Source organism: Vanessa tameamea, chromosome 14, assembly GCF_037043105.1.
Source record: "Vanessa tameamea isolate UH-Manoa-2023 chromosome 14, ilVanTame1 primary haplotype, whole genome shotgun sequence".
Lineage (NCBI taxonomy): Eukaryota > Metazoa > Arthropoda > Insecta > Lepidoptera > Nymphalidae > Vanessa > Vanessa tameamea.
The window spans coordinates 9693451-9716813 of record NC_087322.1 but is presented as its reverse complement, the minus strand read 5'-3'; positions in this window follow the sequence as shown (position 1 = coordinate 9716813).

Below are 23363 nucleotides of genomic sequence, written 5' to 3'. Positions count from 1 at the left end.
ATACCCTAAGAGTTTTGACGATCATCAGTGAGTCTGTGATAAAATCAGGGTTTTTTAGATATCAATATAATCTTAATTATAAGAGATATGCAATTCAAACTTTATATATCCAAACTCTATATAATTACCAGTTTTAACCGGCGGTTTTTCCGAACCGATACGACTTGGGAACCTTCAAAAAAAGAGCGTACTCCTCCCTTAAAGGCCGGCAACGCATCTGCAAGCCCCACGGTGTTGCAAATATCGATGGTTGTCACTTTCCATCAAGTGAGCCCCCTGCTCGTTTGCCACCTATAAAATAAAACAATTAAAAAAATAATTTAAGAAGTCCGATATTGATTACATATCTCGAGAATTTTGTTTTCTGGTATTCGCTTTGAGAAATGGTAGGTAATGGCCCTTGCGCTTCGCGTGGCGCTTCTTAGCGAGTGTACTACCGTGTCCCTATAGGGTAATATAGGTATGTGTTATAACTCGATCTATTGCAAGTCTCCGTCCGTGTGATATTTAAAAATCTTAATAAATTATGCACCCAAGTCTTCCTCGTGAAATATTTAATTTCTTGAAACCGTATAAAAATTTCTTCTTTTGTTTTTGAGTTTAACGCGCCCAGACAACTTACCAGAGCCACGCAGCGGGTTTGTTTAATAATATGTAGTGATTGTATGACATAATATAAAAATAATAAAAAAAAAACGTCTTTTGAAAACCCAAAATTATTTTATGTATATAAGTACAGTAGCTATCATATTGTGTGTATAGTATACATATAAATATTAGTTTAACATTTGTCAAATGTTCAGTATAGAAATATAATATAACGATTTTCGATTTAAGATATGTGATATCACAATAAATCCAAAATAAAAAATTCCATGCAGAATTTGCGAGAACAAGTTCAAAGTATTATATTTCTAGTTCCCGGTAAACCCATGTCATTTATATGAAAACTTCAACCAACGCCCACACTCTCATTAATTTCACTCACACAAGCAATTTGCTCTCGTAAAGGTATTACGTCATAAATCCGTAGCACCGCTACACAGTTATATGTCTAGAGATAAAAAAATATTGCTCTAATCAGACCCTTATATAAAATACTTTATATACAATAAATATATTCTGACCTTCAATCTACACTACTGTTATTGTAGTAGTAGTAATAATAATTATTATTTTAAATTATGTTATGTTAGAAGTGTTACCAACTTTAGATATTTACATTTTGATAAATTGTTTAATAAAGCGGAAATATATAACACTTTAATAAATCACAAACTACCTATGTCCTACAAATATTTTAGTGTTTCAATTGATTCTTTCCGTTTGGATTTAAATATTTATTTGATTAATAATATGGTTTTTATTTTGACTAGAAATTAAGCTTATAATTAAATTCGGACAGCCAGCCATTCGTTTGGCTAGATACGAACAAGAAAGGTGTGCTGACAAATAAATACCTATATTATAAAAGTAGTGAGTATTTAATTATAATTAAAATCCTATCGTCAAAAAGTGAAGTGTTTTTGTGAAAAATAAAGTGTTGTGCAGTTAGAGTGATTAAAATAATAAGGCCGTAACGTAGTAATAATTATTATATATTTTTGTTGAAATCTTTATTGATCCGAAAACTAAATCATTCCATTTTTTAAATTATAAATTTCATCAAATCTCTGTTTCAATCAAGCGTTAACTTCTACATTTTTAGATGTCTAATTTTTACTTTTAATTTATTTGGGAATGTACGGTGTGATTTTACAAGGAGTATTAAAAATTGCTCTTGAGTGACTTGGGCCGGTTTCTATGAAAAAAATAATTAGAGGGCTGAGACTTTACACTTTTTGTTAGTCAGAGTTATCTTATAAAGAATAATAATGAATTTAAACTTTCAACGACCTCCGTGGTCGAGTAGTGTGTACACCGGTTTTCATGGGTACGCCACTCCGAGGTCCCGCGTTCAATTCCCGACTGAGTCGATGTGGAAAAAGTTCATGAGTTTTCTATGTTGTCTTGTGTCTGGATGTTTGTGGTACCGTCGATAGTTCTGATTTTCCATAACAATTCCAAACATTGGGATCAGAGTAATGTGTGTTATGTTGTCCAATATTTATTTAATAAAAAAAGACTATATTGTTCTTTATTGGTATTATATTGACAACATAACTTTTATACAAGAAAACGTTAGATTATCTAGAAACAAAACAAATATAAGTTTCAAGCGCAGGACTATTGATATTATCTAAGAGTCTTGTTTATGCGTCTAGACTGCAGACAGATGCGGTCAGACTGCACAAGGACTAGGAAACATTAACTGCAGTATTTTCAACAATATCCTTATTTAAATCTAATTAAATTGCAACACAATATATATAAATATATATACATTCAGATATCAAACCTTAACTAAACTGGAACTTACAAAAATCTATACCAATGGTAAAGGTGACGAGTTTGTTTGTTTGTTTGTTTGGTTAAACGCGGTAATCTTAGGAAATACCGGTCCGATTTGAATATTTTTTTCAGTGTTAGTTAATACATTTATGGAGATAGGCTTTACGTTTTATAATATCAAGCTACATCTAATAGGAGCGGAGTATCAATGAAAAATATTGCAAAAACGGATGAAAATTATTCCTTTTGAGAGCTTAAGTTACATGTGCTGCGTCAAAGTTTCGTAAAAATTAAGTATGAAAAAAAATCTAAAAGAGCATGTATCTATTTTTTAAGGTTGGCACACTATATTTAACCTCTTTGGTAATCAAATTTGTTTTAAAATTATTTACTATTTGCGAAGGTATTTTACACACATAATATGAATCCTTATCTAAACAAATACAATTTTCTTAAAATTGCTCTTTATATAAGTGAAGTTCCACTCTTACTGAAAAGCGTGATGAACCTAAAACAGCTCCTTAATGTACTTAGACTTCAGAATAAGTTTCAACTTCTACGCGAATGAAGTCACAGGCAAAAACTAGTAATTATTAAAATTTAAATCGAGTTGAAGAATTTATTGTTTGTTTGAACGCGATAATGTCCAATTATCCAATACATTGAAAAAAAAATACAGACTATAAAATTATAGCATCAAGTACTACAACTACACGCACAGGCATTTTTATAACTTGTAATTAAAAACATACCAATAAACATACCAGTAAACAGTATTAGTAATAAAAATTATATTAAACTAGCTGTGCCCGCGACTTCGTTCGCGTAGTTGTCGGAAACACTATCATGATTATCGTTTGATTGCTCACGTTGGTTTTGTTATTATAATCGTCAATAAGATTTAATAATATGTTTTACAGTACTTCAGCGTAGATTATATTTTTAGTTTTATTTTCTTGTGGTAGAAGAACATACTGATTTTGCCCGCAACCCGATCTTGACAACGCGACATATAGTTGGCCGTGTGAAAAGCAGTCTTGACGTAAATCGATTCCTACGTGTTTAAATGTTTGGCCCTGTGATTTATTAATGGTTACGGCAAAAGATAACTTAATGGGAAATTGAATTCTTTTAAAATTAAAAGGTAAATCATTTGGAATCATTGGGATGCGAGGTATAAGCACTGTTTGACCAACTGCCGGACCAGTCAAAACTGTTGCAACGATCACGTTATTGCGAAGGAATTTTACTTGAAGGCGGGTCCCGTTACATAAATTTGGTGGTTTAAGATTTCTGAGTAAAATTATTGCAGCACCTATTTTTAACTTCAGGGAATGTGGTGGAAGGCCGCTCGGGTTTAAAGAATTGAGAAACTCCTTTTCTTAAACATAAAAGAAATATTGTACAATAGTGTACGATTGCGAATATTTTTTTTGTTAACAATTCGATGCAGGTGTATCGACATCTGGATGTAAGACAAAAGAAAAAGTCAATTGTAAATAAATAAATCACAAACAAAATTCATACTCTGCCAAAACAAACAAAACGTTCAACAGGAAATGTAATAGTAAATCTGAATGACTTTTCTTTGTCTTGGATTAGGAGAAAAGTTCATGAATTGTAATACCTGACGGTAGACATGTTTGCTTAAACACTCAATTTTGATTCCAATTTTCTGTCATTATATAGGACCACTATGTACGTATAGGGTTTAAAAAAACACCAAGAAGAAGTGTATTTATCGATAGACCAGATTTACAAATTTGGAGTATATCATATATTTACAAACCTACCTTGGCTGACACCGCCTCCAAAAATAACAATAATTTTAACTATAATATATTATCGTAATAACTTTGCTGACTTTTAAATAGTCTAAATATTTTTAATTTCATTTTACATAGTATAAATCTAAAAAATATTGTGATCATTGTTTGTTATTCATAGGTTTGTGTTAAGTTAGATTTAAAGTGGGTAGGTACATACTTATCTCCTTGCGTGGAAACACACAACGTACCTACATATTGGTAAGTAGAATAAGTTACTTGATTATTAAGTTGTAGAATAATAAGCAATTATTTTTTACTTTTTAGAGCATATTATTTTTTTTCTCTTTTGAAGTCGGTTTTTTTTTGTCAAAATTTTTGTTTCTAAAAGATTCGGCCGAGTATCGCTAACGTGCTCCTTAGAATTGTTCCGTTCCATTCTGTACCGTTACTTTGTCATGGATCCTATGCTCAGAACCTTACCAAACTTTCACCATAGTACCCTTGAAGTATATCCTTTATAATAAAAAAAGAATCATTAAAATTGGTTGGCACAATTTTGAGTTATTCACCTATTTATCGCGCACATACATAATGCACATTTAAGACTTAAATCGTTTTCATAGGGATACCATCATCGTAACAGGATAAAATTAAAATGGGGCCCCACGGGAAGCACTACCTTTCAAACAAAAAAAAAATATCAAAATCCAGTGAAAAGTTATGAGGTAACAAACATATAAAAAAAAAAAAATACAGACGAATTGATAACCTCCTCCTTTTTGAAGTCGGTTGAAAACAAACAATATTAACTTAAACGTAATAAGATAAACAAACCGAACAATAAGAAGTTTAGATTGTTTCTCCTTTGGTGTTATTATTTCATAAGGTGATTATAGTACAACCGTGTTGAATATGCTTGAACGTAATAGAAATTACTTGAAATATTGAACTACTAATTTATTTGTGTAGTCATTTTAAACGATATTCACCTATTTGCTTATTTGCATAATTTATTTTCTCAGTGATGATTAATCTGCATCGGTGAAAGTATCGCTCGCCATTTTGAACTTTTTTACGTGTGTAATGTAATTTTTATACCTTATTTATACCGTGAAACGTTTGAATTGTTTACTTGCAAAGTACGAAGGAATGTTCATTGAAATTTTATCTTATATCGTAAGTTAAAACTACAGCAGATTATGATTTAAATGTAACCGATTTTAAACGATAAAAAATAATGAGCAAATAAGCTGATAACAAAACCCAATTTTGATAAATAATTTAACTATTAAGAATGTTAATTTTTTTAAGTCGTTATGTGCATTGCTACTTCGCAGAACTACACCCGCGGGTGAGAGTGGCGAGCGCGGCGGCGGGGCTGACCCGCCTCCCCCTCATCCGCCGCCGCGCCCCGCCTGCTAGCACACTCTTAACAAATAGATATATAGTGTCACGGACTTTTTTTTTATTATTAAAAGAGGAATATATCTTTCATACACATTTTTTGAGTAACTTAAAACGTTTATGCTGCGCACGCATCGAAAGTCCATAAATGTGAATAATTTTCCCCGTTTTTGCAACATTTCTCACTGTCGCTGCGCTCCTATTGGTCGCAGCGTAATGTTATATAGCCTAAAGCCTTCCTCTATAAATGGACTATTCAACAAAAAAAGAATTTTTCAAATCGGACCAGTAGTTCCTGAGATTAGCGCGTTTAAACAAACAAACAAACAAACTCTTCCGCTTTATATATTAGTATAGATAGTACTATGTTGCTTACAAGTTTTGTATGTGATAGTGCGTAGATATATAATATATATATTTATTCTTTCTTTACTTAAATGACCTGTTAGTGATCTTAACGATACGGTCTTTCACCTTCATTGTCTGTATTCATATGTACTTGGTGGTAGGTGTGGATCCCCATTTGGCTAGCTACCACCGTCTTATCAGGTATTGTACCACAAAATCGTAATACTTAGTATTGTTTCCGTGCCGTGTTTTAGGGTTAGTGACCTTGTGTGACTACAGACACAAGAGATGACACCATAGTTTTTAAGGTTGGTAGCGCGTTAGTGAGCTAAGGAATGGTTAATATTTCTACCAGTGCCAATTTCTATGGGCGGTGGTGACCCCTTACAATCAGATGACCCATTTGCCCGGCCAAACTCTTAAAATATATATGTTATATTCTTGTATCGTTAATCGCTTTGCATCGCCTCGCTTCGCATCGCATCGCTTCGTATCATATGAATATAAATATAAATTAATGCTAGAAGTTTACATTTTTATTAATTCAATATGTATATATCATGAATTATATTCAGTAAGTAGAAATCTAAATTTGTTACTAATCTTAATTTACTATCCAACAAATTCTACGAAAGCATTTCACTACATTTTCAGCAAAAAAAATTAAACGAACTTTTAGTTCTTCTTTTATTTTTTTGAGCAAAGTAATTTTATAAAATGTTACTTATTTTATAAAACGTATAACGATAAAATTACAATATATGTTATACGTTACTCATTAAATATTCCAAGCTCGCTTTCGAAAATCACTGAAAAACCGTCCTTATTATTTCACGCGAAAATTTAGCATGCAACGTTATCCACGTTCGAAGTAAAAACTTTTTGGAATAAAATATGAACATCCTAACTTTGACACGGACGCACTGGCCAAATAAAAGACAAAAATAAAACTTCCCACTTGAAAATGGAACATCAGAATTCGCGCGAAACAATCGCTCACTTTTTGTTTCCTTCACCAGACAAAGGAGGTTTGCTAGCTGCAGGCGGGTGTGTCTTGAGTAACACGCTTTATAGCCCCGCCAAGTAAAGTTGATCTTTTGCGCTCCCTCACTTATTTTACACGCTTACGACTTAGACTGAAAGACGTACATTCCCGAGGGTCTCCATAAAATGGACACTTTACACATGTCTTGCTCGGAGACATAAAATACGGGACTGTTTTCAAAAGGACTGCGGCGTGTCATGTATCCGTCTGCAGTTGTCAGTTGAGACCTTTTGATCGCTGCGGCACTTTTTTCTCGTTAATCTTCGGGTTTTATGTTCTACGATTTTTCTAAGACTCGTAATAATTTCTCTGTTTCTTTATGTTTCCACTTTGTGTACTCAGACTAGAATATTCTTACTGAACCACCTTTCAAAATTATTTTTCAGCATTTTTATTTTTTCATGTTTTTTCTGTGTACTACTTCCGTGTATACTCGAACACATAGAGACTAGCTACAGGGCATATGTATAACCGCAGAGTTAAAATATTTAGTAAACAATTTTTACGTAAACTTTGACTGAGTGTGATGCTAAAAAATGATCCTTATTCCACTTACTTATATTCTACTTACTAAGTAATAACTTTTTTAGCTGAATTAATATAAATGTTTAATAACAGGGCGACATAGTCGCATTAGCGACAAAGCTCTTAAATAAAGAAAAAAAAAAAAAAAAAGTAATAACTTTAAAATTATAAATATTAAATTAAACATAAATAATTTTCCAAGAAAACAATATAGGTATAAAATTCTCGTCATTCTTACTTTTAAAACAAAACAATTAATCGATAACTCTTTAGAAAAGTATATTATGTAAATGTATATTTATTTTATAACATTACTTAGAGATATTTTCCCTCACATATCATGCCTCACGTTTTCGCTAAAAACTTTCAAAGACGACCGTCAAACTTACGCCATCCGCTGTCCGAGATAGTTGAAGGAATTTCTTAGGTTTGATTTATAAACGTACTAAAGCAACATTTCAACTTATTCCCCAGGGAATTAAGTAACGAGCGGATTACCAATCTATACTAATATTATAAATGCGGAAGTGACTCTGTCCGTCTGCCTCTCTGTCTATTTGTTACAGTTTCACGGCCAAACCACTGAAACGAATTTGATTAAAATTGGCTTGTTTATACCCTGTACAAGATAGCTTGGTCTTTTTGACAGATGTAAATTTTTCTGATCGGCATAACTTTGCAATGACGAACATATAATCTTCTTTATTTAATTATTTTACATGAAATACATATAATATGAAAGCTCCTAAAGATTCAATCGTTATCCGAAAATTTTAAGACTTTTCTAAAATATATTATTGCTTCAAAGTAAAATTTACACTGAAAATAATAGACGCTTGTACAATGTTACCTCGGTCGGACGGTAGGGACGCGAATAACAGGCAGTAACTGTTACAAATATCGATTACAAATCCTTATTAAAGATCATTGTTAAGTTATTTTTACGAACAGGGGTCCTTTTGGTTGGGGTCAAATAAGCGCAGGACTTATAAAAATATCTACTCGTTGAGCAGAACATTGTCATGTATATTTAGCTCTCAATTTTGTGAATGAAAATACAAATCTATCATTTATCAGCGAAATTTACTAATCGAGCTAGACCACAATTAAACATAAGATGATTCATTATAATTTATCATTGATTGATAAAAAGTACATTCAACTGTTTGTTTCTGGAAATGTCTCATATATACATACGAGGCGGACATGACTTAAATTATTTCAATAAACATATAGGTATATTTTCAATATAATACAGATTATGTATTATAAAGATTAAATTCAAGTTGCTCATCTGACCAATTCAAAAATAACATAGATAATTACATCTTCAAATCTTTATTCTTATCTTCCAATACAATACGGCTAAATTGAAAAACATCAAACATCAAACAGGCAAAGGTCAAAATCCGATGCGTCTTTATATTCATAGGGTTCTTACTCAGATTCATATTCAGACTGTTAATGAGAATTTATTTCGGTCCGTGCATTCAAAACTAGATTATCCAGATCTTAATCCTATAAGCTAACTTCGAACATTTATATATCTAGATAGTGTCGCACAACAAAATAACCGAAACAAACGAGCCAACTTTATCATCTTGGTGTGCGTGACAGCTAAGCTTGACACTCGCCAAACGTCATAGTATTCTACTAGTGTGCGTGTACTTCAATTATATTCATTGTAAAAATATAACACAATTATTATTTACTCACTTCGTAATAAACCTTACTTATTTATCATTTACATTATGCAAATTTGAAAATATGAATATCTCTTTTCACTTACACCATACGTTGACGTAACGCGGCACTTTGCTCCAATGAAAAGAAATGAAACACGGACTACATTAAAAACCAGGATATGTTAACAAGTGCAAAACTTTAATCTAAACAAATTTCGCGAAGTTCTTACGATTTTTTTTTTCACATAACAGACTCTAAGTTATACTTCTGAGTTATATTAATGCTCTGCTCAAATGAGATTTAAAAATCGCTCTTAAAGATATAGCGATAATGATTTCCTTCTTACTTATTTAAGTCACAGCGGACACTCTCATTAACTTAAATACTGCCCCTGTATATTATAATGAACAAGTGTTCGCGTAAGTACAACCCTTACAATTCATTGAGACGATAATATCCGATAAGATCTGAAAAATCTAGCTCATAACGTCCCTACGTGTTTTCCATGGCACGGTAATGTACACATTTCCAACTTCCAGATTCCGGGCTGCTACTGATAATTAATAAGAAAACCCAATAACTTTTCATGAGTCCGACCCGGGACTTGAGATTAGAAACTTGGGATCAACTGTAATAAGCTGACCGTTTGACCAACGAGGCATTTACGGGGAAAGAGTAATTCATTAGTGAATGGTCCTTCTCAAGGCGAAGGCTTCCTTTAGAAAGCCACATCGTCAGTCAAATGTCAGTTAAGTAGTTTGAACTTAGAGCAACATGAAGACTGCAAAGACAACAAGACTTCGAACAGAACAATCGATCCTGAGACGCTTTGTGAGATAATTACACTTTTTATGTAATCCATTGCTTTACAAATGGTATCCTTGGTACAAATTAAACAATTTATATTGTTAATATTAATATATATATAAAATAAGTCAATATTAAAACACGTGCATCTTAACATACGACACACACGCACACACTTTTCATGTTTAATTTGTGCCTATAATTCATTTCGTATTCAGCAGTAAAGTAAAATATAATTAAAAATCTTGCATGGGTCGGATGAATTTCTGATTGATGTCTTTCTTGGTACAGCGTAATTGTCTTTGAGGAGAGGACTTAGCATAATAATAAGACAGTTAGAGGCTGACTTTTTCTTTCAATAAAAATAACCTCTACGGCTAGTCTATTTCAATAAAAATAACTTGGTGAAAAAATTTCAAGTATTTTCAATCATTTAAAAAAAAAATCTAAAAAATATATTAGCTTTATCATTTAAACAAACGATGTTTTAACGATGTTTCCGCAATGCCATTATTCTAATAATAGAGAACGTAGAAGGACCACGGATTATAGGAAGAATGGAAATATTACACGTAACTCAGAACAATTATTTTTTTATGTAATACGCTGGCGGTTGGGCAAATGGGCCACCCGATGGTGTCCACACCAATGCATTACCCACCTCGGGAGCTAAGATTTTATGTCCCTTGTGCTTGTAGTTACACTGGCTATTTCACCCCTTAAACCGGAATACAATAGTACTAAGTATTGCCGTTTGGCGGTAGAATATCTGATGAGTGGGTGGTATCTACACAGACGGACTTGCAAGAAGGCCTACCACCGATTAACATTAAATGTAATGTTAGAATTTTTGTTGAATTGTTCGATAACCCATTTAGATATTGTTTACCTTATTAAAATATTTTTAAGTCTCAGAGAAGTCGCAGTATGCTTTAGTGATCATATTATCTGAAAACTATATATATACGTCAAATTTAGGCCACGCAAACCTTTTTATAAAACAAAAGGAAGAAATACATATTCCCGGTAGTGCGACGCAATGCAACTTTTTGTTAATACCTTCGTAAATAATTAAAGTGACAGCACTTTTGATGTATTATTAATATTCAATTTGTATTCACGTTTGTCGCTTCACTATTCTAACACTTTGTATTGCCATATTGCTATTCTAACAACAGCAACGTAAAATATATTGCTGTTTTAGTTTGAACGGTGAGCGAACTAGAATAAAAATATGCTCCAGGCGACATCTTAAATACCATAGTTGCTGTCGTTTTTACAATGAGAGGCGTGTTTAAAATGAAACTGTCTATATTTATATTAACTTTATACTGTTTTAATTTTTGATTATTATATAAAAGAGCTCCAGACTGTATTAATACAATTGTTACGAGCATGCCGTGTACACATGCTTAGGAACGTAATCTAGCTCAAAATTGTAAAGTCAATAATTTTAATGTATGTTCTGATTATATTCTGTTTGTGTGCCTAATAAATAAAAAAAAATATGAGCGTATAGTTTAGTAGGTAAGTGGGCCACCTGATGATAAGGGGTAACCATCGGGTATAAACATTGGCACCGAAACAAACTTAAACCATATCACCGAGGATCAATTTAAAAATCATGAGCATTGTGTTCGATATCATTTCCATTCCACATATAACTCTGGGAACGTTATATTTCATTCATATAATTAAAACTTAGAGAAATAACGTTCGTTTTATAACCAATTATCTTTTCACTCGTTACATCTGACACTTAATTCTTATAGAGGTGAGATATGCAAATTGCGGAAGTGAGCTATTAAGCAGTATAATTTTTATTCTGCAAACAGCGGATCTAGCTTTCAGACTGTGGAAACAAGAAGGACGAACGAGGGCAGTATTTTCTTGAAATTTTCTCTGATATATTTTTTATGAATTTATATATGAATTAACGATGTTATTTTTTTTTTATTTGATTACTCAGATATGAACTTGGATCACAAGGATTTAAGGTTTGGTGGTTTAGGGTTGAGCGATAAGGGTGTGTTGCCGAATCGGTTTGCATATGCATTATTCGTGCACAAATTCAAATCATTTATTAAAAAAAAATCATTACTAAATTAAGAATATTACTCTATACAAAATTATGTGGATGTCAAAAAGCTAAATAATTTATTATATGTTTAATTGTATTTAAATAACATAACATTGTATTTTAAATGTTGGTAAAGAGTAACTGGGTATCTTACCGGTTCATATCTAGTTATAATAGTTTGAAAATATTTTTTTGAAATCTTTTTAAAAATCGTAAGTAAATAACAGTCTTTTCTTGTTAAGATTTGGCAATTGTTTCACCACTATCCGCGAATTCGGGTTGACGTTCTTGCCATTGCACGAGCCCATGATTTGTATAGTAACTATTTCAATTTTTATTTATACATCATGACTAGCGACCCGCCCCGGCTTCGCACGGGTGCAATGCTGATACTAAATAGTATGTAGAATCTCTCTAAAATTATCAGTGTTTATCTACTATATTCTGCATGTATTATAGATATAAACCTTCCACTTGAATCAATCTATCTGTTAAAAACAACAGCATCAAAATCCGTTGTGTAATTTTAAAGATCTGAGCATACACTGGGACAGACAGCGGAAAGCGACTTTGTTTTGTACTATGTAATGATTAAGGCCTTAATTTTTATAATTATTATCAATATTTGATCATTTATTATACTCTTGTTCTGTATTATTATTATTTTTACTTTAAATAGTAAAACTAGTCTAAATTAATATATAACTCAATTGTTTTTTATAAATTATTGCTATAAAAATAAGGAATCCATTATTAGAGGTTATTCACCTTCCTGGTGGACGCTGAACTGTCTACATGTCCAGAATTAGCTGAAAAATTCAATTATCTTAATAGTGGTATTCATAGAATTAATTTATATGAAACGTTTTTAATATGAACCGTCTTTTAATCACAACATCTGCTCAGCAATTACTTTTAATGTTATTTTAGAGCTTCAGATTTTTTACGAATATAAATCTGCACACTAATGTTAAACACACGTACATATAGCTAGCTATATCTGTGTGACATACTTACACTCACACACATGAACTGTGCGACAAAAAAAAATCTAAAATTAAAATTAACAGCAATAAGGTCGCCTTTGTGAGTGACTGTTACTTTTTCTTTTTAATTTATAAATCATTTCTATTTAACTCCAGTGTTCAAAAAAATATATATCGTTAAAGGTTGTAAGGTTAATATTAAAAAAAATCTATTAATATAAAACAGTTTTGTTTAAATTTCGAAACACAATCTCGATTCAAGTAGAAAAAAGCCTTATAAAGTAGCTTCTTTTATTTTCGTTCAAAACGCTCCTTTGCATAGCCTTTATATATGCACCTCGTTAAATTAAAGTTTTACCGTCAAGCCGAAATCCCAAAAGCGAAATTCGGCTATTAAAGTAAATAAAAAGGTAACATTGGACCAGAACTAGTTTAGCTAAGCGTTAGTTACAAAAAGCGGCACTAATGTTAAGGGTTCTTAATGTAATGGAGGTTAGAAAGTTTTAATATATGGCACACTAACAGAGTTGCCCCAACTTCGGAAAGGTTACACACGGCTTGGATAAATGAAAATCTATATATTATTTCCGTAGATACGTTTATTTTTAATAAAAATATTAAAGCGGAATAAGAAAAATTCTTAAATTAATTTCTGAACAATTGAAATACGAAAAATATGTTAAGTTATTATTTTGACCATATTACAATATTTAGTAAAATTAATAGTATTTTCACTGTTTCCAAAAGTGTGCTCAAATTCAGTTTCAATTAAGATTTGACCGACTTATACAAACATCTAAAGCTTGTAAAAAAATGTAATTACTAAATTTTTCAAAGATTCTTACCGATAGACTCTTCATTCCGAACCAGTGATTTTCAATTATCTCGTAAAACGATTCAAAAGTGCTTCTAAGATCGTATTTAAAACGTATTTTTTTATTGATTTTATTTTTATATCTTAGTAATAATATAAATTAAAAAAATTGCGTCTTTGGACTTGTGTTACGTCATGTTCTTCTGACAATTAGATTTGTAGATATGTTCTAGGTAATCGTGAATAACATAGTCTAATTAATGATATATGTATAATTTGCGATTATTTCCGAGTTCATGAAGAATAATGCGTCATTAAATACTTTAAGTTTTATCCTTTGATTACATCAAGTGTAAGCAGTTCATCTTTTTGAAGATGTTTTGACAATTTGATGTTCAGATGACTAGACATTAAAATTATTAACGTAACGTAACGATTATTATCACGCGAAATAACTATTCCTTACTTTCCACATAGTTTCATGTTATTATTGCAAATACAAAGAGGATATGTTAAAAAAATAAATTGTCAATTATTCTTTTTATGTGTACAATTTTATATATATATTTAGATATAGGCTGCTTGGCTGTAATAACGATCCCTCATTGTGTATCATTAGTTACATAAGTACCTCTCCTCTACCACGTGTTCACTCGTTCGGAAATTAAAAACATGGCTTTTGAAGTTTTAAAGGGAAAAGTTTGCGGCTCAAGTCAATGTCTTCTCATAAAACTTCTTTATTGCTTCAAAGTTAGTGAATCGTTTGAAGCCCATTAATTCATCTGTTCCGTGATTAGCGACTATATTCAACTATTTGTTATTTTGTTGGAAATTTCGATAGTTTGAGTTTTAGTTTCGATAATTTAAATTGTTGCATATAATGCATAAATTGAATTGAGAATTTTCATATTTAAGTGTGGTGTTCTATATTTTGATACTTTATTCAGATCGTTTAATCAAATAACATCAAGATATAATTTATTATATATTATTGTGGTAAGTTTTTAAATGTATTTTCTCTCTTTCTCTCTCAGAATTTGCATTTTATCGATTCGCTATTTGAGTTCAGTCGTGAAAAATCAATAGCTACCTAACAAACAATAGATAACACACACATATATTATATACTTATATTTACTCATCGAATAAAACTTATAAAAGCTGAAATGATTTATTACTAAGGTAGAAAGTGGTCAAGAAAATTTTAAGTAGTTATGCGTGAAGTAAATAGTATCTACCAACGGTAGTGCATATATTTTTATAAAATGAATGAGGAAAAGATAGATATAAATAAAGAATTAAATACTTACATGTAATTGATAATACCTAGTTAGTAAATTCTTCCAAATTCATTAAGTTCAGACTCTAGGGGAATAAGAAGTATTTTTAGTTTACGTAGACAAACAAGAAAGCAAAAATCTCTAATAGAAAATCGTCGCATTCGCCTATAGATACTGGCAAAGATAAGGGAATTTAAATATAGTTACTCGTTTTTGGGTAACAACAATCCAGACAACGTTTGGACAGAAAAAATCCCTGGCTTCAGTAAAAACAGGTTTTACTGCACATCGAATTAGTTTTACAGTTAGTAACTATAAAAATAATCCCAACTCGATAAGAATTGTCACGGCCTTAAAACTAAATCCTCACCTCGATTCAAATCCGCGTTAAATAGTGCTGAGGTCACATTTCAACGCGGATTTGAGCGGATAGTAATTTGTGGAAAAAAACTGCGGTCCCGACATGTACGGTCAACCGTACGTAGATTTCATTTACATAGCATTGTAACCCTTATTGCTAACCAGATAAGAGACAGAGTTGCCTATGCGAAGTTCATTGTATATATCGTCCCAGAGGATCAGTAGGACGGGGATTTGTTGGACCCTTGATGGATGACGATGAAGGGAAAGGGTTTGAGGCGCTACGGATGTTTTATTTGAGAAAAAAATAAAAGAAAGTACACTTAATTTTATACTTAATGGAAAAAAAATGTCAAATATATTTATTTTTAATATTTAAGAAAATTCATGGGCAGGAAACCAGTCTTAAAATTAACATTTTCTCTCTGATCTAAGTACTCAGAATATAAGACGAAAGGCAGATGGAACGCGCGAATCATTATAGTGAAGCAACAAAAGTAAGTACAAAATCAAAAGCGAATGCAAATTCCCTGTAATGCAAAACGCACTTCGTTTTGTCTTTATGTTAATACGTGAAAAGTTCTGGTACTGTCTTTATTAAATATTGAGGTATTAACGCTTTGTTTCAGACCAAAACTAGCGGGAATTTGCATTTAACTAAACAATTTTATTGCTGATAATGTTGTAATAAAGATTTTTCGTTGAGAAATGATGATGGGTTGCACCTTGGGGATACGACCGACTCGTATACCGTGGCAAGCGGCAAAACATGTTCTATGCACTCATTCATTAATTTATCATCATATGATATGCCTTCATGCCCTCCTGCACCGTTCTCCATACATTTGTGGGCGTATGCAAAAAATATATTTATTTTATCAAATGAACTCTGTATTTAATTAGTTTTGCTGTATTTATTGGTTTTTATCGATAATAAATTGTTTCTATAACCATCAATTTTGTTCTTTCACAACTGCGAGGCGTTCCGTCTCGTCCCCATGTTATTTTATTTATTATTGTTATATATTCGTTACAAGTTGTCGCCCGTGGCTTTACTTGCGTTTTAGGGATTGGGCGTTTGATATTAGGTATAAAAAAGTCCATATCTTTGCTTGGAGTTCAAGTTTGCTTCATATCAAATTTCACCAAATTAGTTCAGTGGTTTGGCCGTGAAAGATCAACGGACAGATAGATAGACAGATAGATAGAGTTTTCGTATCTTTTATATTAGTATAGATGTTGTATTAAAAATTACCGAATCAAAAATATATTCACACAACTCAGAGTTTTTATTACACGCGTCTCGAATAAGTATGAGCGTGTCTAAATAAAAAGTGGCTATCAGCTACTCGCTACCTTCCTACCTGGCGTAATCTGTCTTTATTGAGGGTACACGAGTTATACACGGTCTATCCATGTACAGACAGAAGACCGTGTATAAATTTATATTTGGAATACTTTTCTTATCGAAATGTTATTTGTTACAAACTTAAAAAGTATTCCATTTTACGTTACAGGCATCAACCAATCAGAATAAATCAACAATATACAGTGTGCCCGGTTACGGACTAGCGATATTTTAGATACTTATAAAACAACTATTTTAATATACAAATACAGCATAAACTTGGGTCCAACCCACCTCCACGCTAAATGGCAGCCGTTTTGTTTTTTTTAATGAATTTTCTCTATGTGCGTACAAAAAACATCATATCAGTTTGGGTTTCACAGCGATAAAAATAGGCTTATTCGACGGGTAATAATACTGACTGTCATTTACGTTATACAATTATTATAATTTATGTTGTTATTAATAATCGTGATTTATATACCTTAGCTCATTATTAAGGACATCTATTCAGTGATAACATGTGATAAGAAGGTTTTAAATTCGATTATGGTTTGTTTTATTTTGAGCCGAAATGGCCTAGTGGTTTCAACGCGTAAATCTTAAACGATGATTACGGGTTCAACCCCAAAGAAGCACCACCGATTTTTCATGTGCTCAATTTGTGTTTATAATTCATCTCGTGCTCGGCGGTGAAGGAAAACATCGTAAGAAACCTGCATGTGCTTAATTTCAACGAAATTCTGCCACATGTGAATTCACCATCCCGTACTGGAGCAGCGCGGTGGAATATGCTCCTAACCTTCACCTCAAAGGGAGAAGAATCCTTTGCCTAGCAGAGGGAAATTTACACGCTGTACGTGTTGTTATTTTTAGTACGACTAAATTATAAGTATCCAAGTTCAGTATTAAATTATACTGCACTTCTTCAAGACATAGTATATATAGCCACCTACTTTGAAAACTAAGATGTTATCTGCCTTGTGCTCGTAGTTACATTGGCTCTTTCACCCTTAAACCGGAACACAACAATACTGAGTACTGTTATTTGGCGGTAGAATATCTGATGAGTGGGTGGTACATACCCAGACGGACTTGCACGAAGGCCTACCACCAAGTAAACGTAATATATTAACGATCGAAAATATATATAATAAAATACATGTAAAGTGAATAATCACAAAACTATGCGGGCAGCTAGGAATAATAAAAACGTGGCTGGCTCGCTCCATGGGGACTGTTTCGACAAATTGCTACCGAGGAATTTAATATAAATCCAGGGTGAAAAGGGGTTTGCCCTTTGCCCATGATTATTAGTCTCGGGCCGCTAAAATTCTGTAATCTCCATTCGATTCATGAAGAAACTAGAACAAGTAGTTATTTAATATACAGATATTTAATACGTCAAAGCGTTATTTTAATAACGCGGCTTTCGCTAAAATGTTGTAAGATCCGTAAATAATAATGTAATATAAATGAACCATAATTTTTTTTTTTTAATATTTGCAAGATTTATTTTATGATCGAAAACGCTTTTCAAAACGTTATCTAGGTGAGAGAACAACATCTCAGTTCAGTTAATTTGTGTTATATATGTATACCTTTCTCGTTTACAAATCTTTATATTAGTAGAAACTCAATGAATATCCGTTGACAGTTTTAAAGAAGCTAGCGGCAATACAGGCAAACGCAGAAATCCCGGATATTTTTTTAATATTACCTTTTGAGGAAAATAATTAGTTTTTATTTTAACATACTTTTAAAAGTACATGTAACTTGTCTGTAAATTTAATCCACCAAAGAACCGTCAAGAAGCTTACCAGAAAGACTTATAAATAAATATATCAAATCGAACATTGTAAACAATAATTGCGCCGAGCCGAGATGGACCAGCGGTTAGAACGCTTGAATCTTAATTGATGATTGCGGGTTCAAGCCCAGGCAAGCACCACTGAATTTTCATGTGCTTAATTTGTGTTTATAGTTCATTTTGTGCTCGGCGGTGAAGAAAAACATCGTGAGGAAACATGCATGTGTCTAATTTTAACGAAATTCTGCCACATGTGTATCCACCAACCATTGGAGCAGCGTGGTGGAATATGCTCCAAACCTTCTCGTCAAAGGGAGGGGAGCCCTTAGCCCAGCAATGGAAAATTTACAGGCTGTTAAACAATATTTAAATTAATGAAATCAAAATACTATATTGAAACGAAGTTGTTCTTCGTAGCTCACAGTAGAGTGAACTGGCATAAACCGTCACGTAAGGAAAAAGCGTTTTACCCTCCAGGCGACCTTTTCTTCTCTTTCTCTATTTCTCGGTCTCTTTCTATTACATAACACTAATTAAACTTAGTTTTTGATATTGTTATTCACACGAGATTTTAATAACAATTTTATTTCTTGTCACTTGTGTTAATTCTAAAAAGTTTTTGTCATTGTGTCTTCTATTTAATATACAATATAACATTAAGGGTACCAGAATATAACCAAGTCCTAAAAAACCCCAATCCGCCATTTTATTTACATCTCACGGGGAATTAAAAGCGGCGTTTTAGCGGCACTTTAATCACATTTAATAGGTTACACTTTCTTATACAGTTAGTGGCAATTTGTTTTATCTCGGCCTTATAAAATACGGTCTTAATCGATAAGTTTAAAAGCCTTGCTAATAATAAATTGTTCGAACTGTTAGGTCAACAAATCTTGTTTGAATTTGTAGATAGATAAGAGCTGTTTTAGAGAATCTTTGAAATTAGTATAATATATTGTAATGGCAGCTCGCCCCGGCTTCGTACGGGTGTAAACCAGTGAGAAGGATTAATATTTAATTATTTAGAGCTATAGATAGACTAAAATAGCATTCGCCGTGAGTAAGACAATCTTTTCGTATGTCTATTTTAAGATTAAGTGTGATGGATCAATCGAATATCTAATATTTTAAAATGAAAATTTAAGGTTTTTTATCGAAATGGTAAGGGAGGACGCCAAATTCCCTACTAAGACGAAAGTTTGGCCTGTTGACTTATTAATTGGTAAAACGAACGTTGTTTTCACAGGAAATTCAAGACGTTTGAAGGTATCGGCTTATGTGTGCTAACTGACCTGACTCAATTTCTTTATAAGGTCTCGATTTTCTTGATGGCATTATAGGCGTTCCAATTTTTAGTATTAATTCATGTGGTAGAAGTCCAGGCGGGTTAAGAGCATTTAGGATATCCCGTGGTTAATGTACTGTGTCTTTGATATTAGTAATGGTGTCTATTGATTTATATGTTTAGACCGGGCTTGGAAGTTTGTAAAATTAAATTATTAATTTCGTTGTCAGTGTCATTTCTAGGTGACATTATTGCTCTAGAACACAGCCAATAAAAGTCTCTTTTGTCTAAATTTTCGATATCAGGACATGAAAACTACAGCTTAAATTTAATAAGCGAAAAAGTCCTTGTCCAAGTTTTGGCAGCGGTCCTGGGAAATTATCAGAAAGTGGATCCAGGAATATGGGTAGCGGGAGTTTAAAAATAGAACGAGCAGTTTTTCCGTCATCACTATAGATATCTCTTAGTAATCCCCACGTACCTTATATATATTATATTCCGAGGCGACGGCTAGAACTAAACTTAAGAATCAGAGGCACAAATATTTTTCATTAAATTTCAAATCCAACAAACACCTTTGTTAAAATATTGATTAATACCAAATGGGTTAAATAAGCTTCGTATAAACCATGAATTCATCCTTGTGGACTTTATCCTATTGCCGACTGTTCTATAGATATTATGTTATATGATATTGAAATACATTGTTTTGTTCTATCATCAATAGTGTTCACAGCGCATGCGATGAAAAACATTTTATTACATTTTTTTACAACTTGGGCTATAATTTTCAAGTTTTAGTATGTATCCCTAATTGTCTCTGGAAAAAATATGTTACTCAGTGAAATTTAGTTTTCTTGACTTAAATCGTAACATACATACTAACAAATCTTTCTTCTTTATTTTATTAATTTAGATAAGATTTACATAATCATAATAACAAATAAATCGCTTAAAAACATACGCTTTTGTCGAGTTCGAGAGTGTTACTAACAGCTGTCGAAGCCACTAATCATTCCCTGACTCCAACGTCAGGTCATTTTATTGGTATAAAATTACTGTTTTTCAACGAGGCTACGCATACTTGGAAAGTATCGAATCGATAATTCAATCTAGGTTAAAATCGGCTTACTAGATTTGTTTACATATTGACTTTGTTTGTTGCATACAATTGAAGCTAATTTAATGCATGTAATATATTTTATTAATTTACCGTATCATATACCCATTCATTTGGACACTAACAAAAATAATCTATTTATTTTAATTACCATCTGAATCAATAGGTATACTTTGGGTTTTAATCGTAATACTAACTGTATACTTGATGGAATATCTCATCACAAACCCACCCAATTTCCTTAACTATTACAGTTTTTCGTAACCTGCATTGGCCACCTTATTTGGTTCTTTATTAAACTCTCTTATAGGTGTAACCGATTGACGGTCGATGAAGCCCTCATAAACCACTTCGGAGCTGAAGTAATGGCGGCACGGCTGTCCAAAGCTAACGAGGTGGTCCTCATCGGAGATATCAGCCAGTTGCCTTATATCGACAAAGAAAATCTGATCGAAATGAGGGAATGCAGGTTGACCCTGACAACAAACATCACCTGTGAGTTATCCTGTACGCACCAAATCCCCCTGGACATCGCATTCATCATTCACGAGCTCTACCGAAACATCTACTCATTCTTAGAGAACAGCCACAAGACATACACAAACGCGACATCGGAGTCGCCGAGGCTGTGCTCTCCTCTCTCTCTCTCTGTGCTCTCTAATCAAGCGTGGAACAGGGCCCGTTTAATTGCGGCAAAGATTTTAGGTCCCAAGAGTAGCATAACTGTATGTTTAAAATCTGTGAAAATTAAGTTTAAGTAGAAAGTAATCCCTAATGTATTCGAAAGAAAGAGAGAAACGAAAATAATAAAATCAGTGTGATTGTCCATTATCCCAAATTCCACCCTCGCAAGTAACGAATTTAAAAATAAAAAATAAAAAAATATTTTACTCTTTAACAGAACTTTAACGGAATACCGATTTCCATATTACGAATATTAAAAAATGACGAATTGCCGTACAACCTAGCATCCCTTTTTTAACCCTCCGAGGGGGTTAAAAAAGGGATGCTAGGTTTAATTTAATTTTGAAAATTCTTTCTTATTGTTCACTTATGTTCCAAAGATAATTTCTATTAAATGAAATTTTTTAGTTGTACAATATCGTTGTACGTACTTATATGGATGTATACCAATTCTACTGATCTAATCCATGTTAATCATGTTTTAGTACATCAGTTTCTTCCGAGCAGTCACGTCCAAACTCTGACTACAGGAACGCTAAAATCTCGGGCACTGCAAATCGGGTGCGACTGGCATTGACAAAGTCTTGGCCATAGGTGAGGTGCCCTAGAAGGTCTCTTAAAAATCTTTATTGTACTAGGGCGCATGTTTGGTTAAGACGGAGTTGCTTCCGAGTTTCATTTGGAAATTTCGGGACTAGCTGAGATTAGTTTATTACACCAATAAATCAATTTTATTTTATCCCTTCCCAATTCAATAACATAAACAACGAATGATAACATGATATAATTAAACAAATATCAAAGTGCCCTTAACTACATCCTTTACTACATCGGGTTGTTTATTTATAATAACAACCTCTGTTTACAATAATCTAACAATATGTTAAGTTAGTACTTCATTTATGTAAATTATTAATTGGAAATTCTATCACGATTATGTGTCGCGGTTAAATTGATCGTAGTGTTTGTATTTATATATAATAATCAAACATTAATTATTTGTTAGTATAGACGTCTGTGGTACTTTATAACGGGATTAATAACAACACTCAAGGACGCAATAACATTAATACCGACACGTGTAAGTTAGAAAAGTCTTACCCTTGTAACCGTTTCAGGTAACCACTTAGTGGTAAGGCTTTGTGCAAGCCTGTCTAGGTAGTTACCACCTACTCATCACATATTCTACCGCCAAACATCAATATTTAGTAATCTTATGGTTCGGTTTGAACTGTGTTCAAGTACAGGCACAAGAGAACTTGAAACTAAAAAAAAAACATCTTTGTTCCTATGTTGGTGGTGTATTAACAATCTAGATTTTTAATTATTTTAATTACAGCACCAATTTCTATAGGCGGTGGTGACCACTAACGAGCAGGTCGCCCATTTGTCCGTCAACCTGCCTAATTATATAACAAAATAGTGATATGTGCTTAACCCCAAAAATATGCTAATATTTTACTTACGCTTGTACTGAACAAAATGGTATGTTATGAAAATTTTAAGTAACCGTCCCGGTTGGGCAGATTGGCACTAGTGACTTAATAAATTTTAATCAAAATCTTTTAGTATAAATTTACATAGCCTTCTAAACACCATGATGGCCTAGATTTGCATTGAA